The sequence below is a fragment of the Myotis daubentonii genome, chromosome 11 (assembly GCF_963259705.1).
Source record: "Myotis daubentonii chromosome 11, mMyoDau2.1, whole genome shotgun sequence".
NCBI lineage: Eukaryota > Metazoa > Chordata > Mammalia > Chiroptera > Vespertilionidae > Myotis > Myotis daubentonii.
In genome coordinates, this window is record NC_081850.1 from 35,022,680 (window position 1) to 35,027,044 (window position 4,365).

A 4,365-nucleotide genomic window follows, 5' to 3' on the forward strand; every position below is an offset into this window, starting at 1 on the left:
TCAGTGCTGCCTCTTTCTGAAGGAGCATCCTTCTGTAAGCCTTGTTTTCCTCCTGTCGGCTGACAGGACAGTGGAACTACTGTCTGTGCGAGGCTAAAGATGGTGGTGATCTTACAGCATCCTGGGCATTTCACACCCATGAAGTAGGGGCTGGGGCTCTGCACAGGCGCTTCTTCTTGTGCCCCCTCTTCTCCGCTTCTGGGGAGGGATGGAGGAGATCCTTAGTGAGAGGCATGTCATCATGAGGAGGTTGTCACCGCCAGACCATCATGTTTGTTATTTTAAGCCACTATGTTTTGGGATAATGTGTTACAGAAAAATACATAAGTTATACATCTTATTAAAAATTAGGTTTCCTGTTTGTTGCTGCTATACAGAAAAAATACATACTCTTATTGATTTCAGAGAGAGGAAAAGAGAGGGAGAGAGAGAGGGAAAGGGAGGAATAGAGAGAGAGAGGGAGAGAGAGAGATCAATGATGAGAGAAAATCATTGATTGGCTGAATCAAGCCTGCAAACTGGGCATGTGCCCTGACTGGAAATCAAACCCTGACTTCCTGGTCCGTGGGTCAGTGCTCAACCGCTGAGCCACACTAGCTGGGCTGCAGTTGACTTTTTACATTATTCTTATAGTTAGCTACTTTGCTAAGTTCACTTATTAATGCAATAATAATAAATTTTCCATAGAGTCTATTGGGTTTTGTGTAAACAATCAACAAAAACCACTTAGTGGCAGATTTTTTTCTTTCTTTCCATCTTTATATATTTTCCTTCTCTTAAGTAGATGGCTTGGTCTTCAGTATGATATTGATGAGAAACAATGATAGCGGGTATTCTTATCCTGTTCCTGACTTGAAGGGGATTTTTGGATATTTTTCCACTTACGAATGTTGTTGCTTCCCAAGGTTCTAGTTTATATCCTTATTGGGTAAAGGCAGTTACTGCTTCTTCCCTCTCCTTGCTTCCCTCAATACCCAACACACACCTGCATACACATTTGTGCTGGTAGATCTGTGGTTTGGAATTGCATGGAATTGATGAATCAGAAGAAACAAACATTCAAAGTGCTGTTGGATGTTGCCAAGCCACCCTGCCAAAAAATTGCATTAATATAAAACCCCACAATAGTATATGTAAATGTATGCTTTTCCATATCTCACCTAACCCTTTTTATCCTCAATGCAACCCCCACTTTCTTAATAATAAAAATTAGTCATATAGCTGTTACTATGTTCCAGGTGCTGTTCTAATGCTTCATTTATATTAGCTCATTTTATCCTCACAACCACCCTTTGAGGTAGGTGTTATTGTCACCCCCAGTTTACAGGAGAAAAACACAGGGAGATTAAATAACTTGTCTAAGGTTACCCACTATGAGTGATATCGTCAGGATTTTAACACAAGCTGTCTGGCTCCCACATCCATGCTCTTAAACCTGATGTTGAATGGCTCTTTATAGCTAACAGCTATTGAACGCTTGCCATGTGGCAGGAGCTGTTGCAACTCAGTCATCACAATCACCTTGTAAGGTTAAGTACTCTCATCACCCCCAGTGCTTTGCATATTGCAGCATATTATACTAGTACATTTTTGTTCCTGAGTGAAAGCATTGGTTTGATGGTGGCTTGGTTGGGTGGTTGATCTTCCTATGCCTTTGATTTTTCTAGGAGTGGTTCCTGCAGGCCATCAGAATTTGCCCTGGGCCTGGGGCTAGATTGAGACACACTGCATGACTCAAGAAAAGGCATGTGGTTGTAGTTTGAATTTAGTAAGGATAGGATTCATATTTATTCTGAACAAGAGACTGTCTGAAAGAGCAAGGGCTCAGGAAAGAGAAAGGCTTGGATAAATATTCCCTTCCATTTACCAGCTAGGGTTTTTTTTTCAAATCTCTGAGTCTTAGAATTTTTTCATATGTAAAATGAGGGCACTAATAGCAACTTTGTGGTATTGTGAGAATTAAGTAAAATGGCATGTGTGATGTGTCTGGCCAATTGCCTGGCATATGGCACTTGCTCTGCAAGTGTGAATTCCTTTGTCCTTCCCCAAGAGCAGCTGTGTAACAAGAGCATGGATCTCTATGTGTGAGGGTGTGGCAGGCAATTAGACAGACACGAACAGAGCAAGGACAATGGGGCAGGTACACAAGGTCACCAGGGTGAAAGTTCTGGGTGCCTAGCAACAGGCAAAACTGGGAAAACAAGGACCTCGCCCCCAGAGTAATCTTTCCTCCCCTAGCATATTGCTGGTTATTGAGTTTAGATCCCTCTAACTTGTTATAAGGCTTGTCATGTGGTTCCGATCCTCCTCTGGCATGTTGCTAGTCATGTGGGATAAACCCCTTTAGAGGGGGAACGGAACAGGGGGTGAAGCATGAAGCCCCCAGGACAATGGCGTTCTCACTCGTATCGTACATCTAGGCCTCAGTTGTGTCTCAGCTCCAGGCTGCACTGACTAATGACCCCCTTCCCTGGTGCCAACCAATCAGTGGAAATCACAACTCCGAAAGGACACACCTGGAAAGCTGACCTCCTGTAAAATCCCCACCCTTAAAAGGCCTTAGCATGGAGGACCCAGCAGCTCTCCCTCTTGGGAACATGCCCACACCTATCCCCTCCCTCTCTTTTCTCGTCCCAGGTATGCTAAGCTCCAAGGGCTCCTTCTGTTGCCTCTGTAACTTGTTTCCTGAGTCCATTTCTTCTACGGCTCACTTCTACCTCTGTGACTTTCTAAATAAACTTTCTCTTCTAGTTTGAGTCTTGGCTCTGAATTCTTTCTTAGCCAGAACTCTATTACCCAAGTTGCTGGCCTGAGGTCCAGCCTGACTCCACCTGTATAACACCTGGTGCCATTCTTGCTGCCAGCAAGGGTATAAACCCAGCCCCAAACCAAAACCTAAAATCCAGTGAATAATCTACACATAGATCATTGAGAGTTGATTATACTCGAGCAGATGTTTTTACTAATGTAAAAGAAATGCATGATACCTTACTGGGTGCAGGTACAATTCAAAATACATTACATATGTAGTAACTTAAGTTCTCACCCAACTCTCTAAGGTGTGCATGATTATTATTATCCCATTTTTGTGGACAGAGAACCTGAGGCACAGTGAGGTTGAGTAACTTGCCCTTGGCCACACAGCTAGTAAGTAACAGAGCTGGGATTCAAGCTCAGGCTCTGAATCCAGTCTGAATCACATGTTCTCCATCTGCGATAGCTCAGAAGACAAATTCCTGACAAATGTCTTACCGAGAAAAGACCACGTATAAAATTCAGGTTAGCTTTATGTTTGGCGGTCCATTTCTAATGCTTTCTTTCGATGTCTTTCTTCTCTAGCCAATAGTGTATATTAAAGTTAATTTGAATCTTTACCATTGTGCTTGTTTCATAAAAGACCATCCATCCTTCTATCCAGCCATCATTTCACTTAGTCCTTCAACAATATTTCTTAGGCCTTTTAAAGGCAGGACAAAGGCATGAGAAGACTTGAATTCAAAAGACCTGGTTCCAAATGGTGGTTTTCCATTTCCTAGCCGTGTGACCTTGGGCCAGTCACTGAACTCTCTGATCCTCCGCCTCTTTAGATTAAACAGAAGAAATAATGCCAACGTCTCTGTGGTGGCCGGATGATCAGATGAGATAGTAATGAGAGAGAAAGTGATTTGCAAAGTGTAAATGCAAATGTTATTTGAGGAAAACTTCCGCAAAGGGGAGCCAGCCAGAAGCCTGTGCTTACTTAAGCAAAAACCCCCGCTTTGGGAATAAGAAGTGAATTAAATTGCTCGCTGTCCTTTTATTGCTGATCTCAGCCAGGGTTTGAGCTTCAGCTGTGGCACGTGAACAAAGGGAGACGCTTTGAGGGAAGCTGGCGTGGGGATCCCACTTCTCTTCTGTAAGTGTCTCCGTGGGAATGGGTTAGGTTTGTCCGTCAGCAGAGTGTTGCCTCCTTTGTGGTCCAGAATACAAATTGTAATATTACGCTACAAAATTATTAGCATTTCCTTACACAGAAAAGAGGTTAAAAAGTGAACAAGTGGCTCACAGACTCGGTAGAAGAGGTGGATTGTACCAGGCAGCTCTGCTGGCATGCTGTGGAAGAGTCTGCCTTCAGACCTCCCAGAAGCATTTCAAAGGCAACGATCTCTGATTTAAATCATGAGGACTTTTTTCTTCCAGAAAGTTGTCTTGTGTGCCAATGTCCTTTAAAATAGCTGGTTGCTGGAGTGACTGGCCACATTAGAATCCACTAATGATAAGTAAGTGAAAGTTGAATGGACACCAATTCCTAGTCCCACTCTGCAGGGATCCTTATTCTTCAGACCTGACACCAGACCTGAGAAGCTGCATTTTTAAAAGCTCCCA

The 4,365-nt window shown here is 43.3% G+C and overlaps 1 pseudogene; it reads right to left on the bottom strand.

Annotated features, from left to right (window-relative positions):
* Positions 1 to 235, bottom strand: LOC132212767 (small ribosomal subunit protein eS27-like; annotated as a pseudogene).
* Between the last annotated feature and the right edge of the window lie 4,130 nt (positions 236 to 4,365).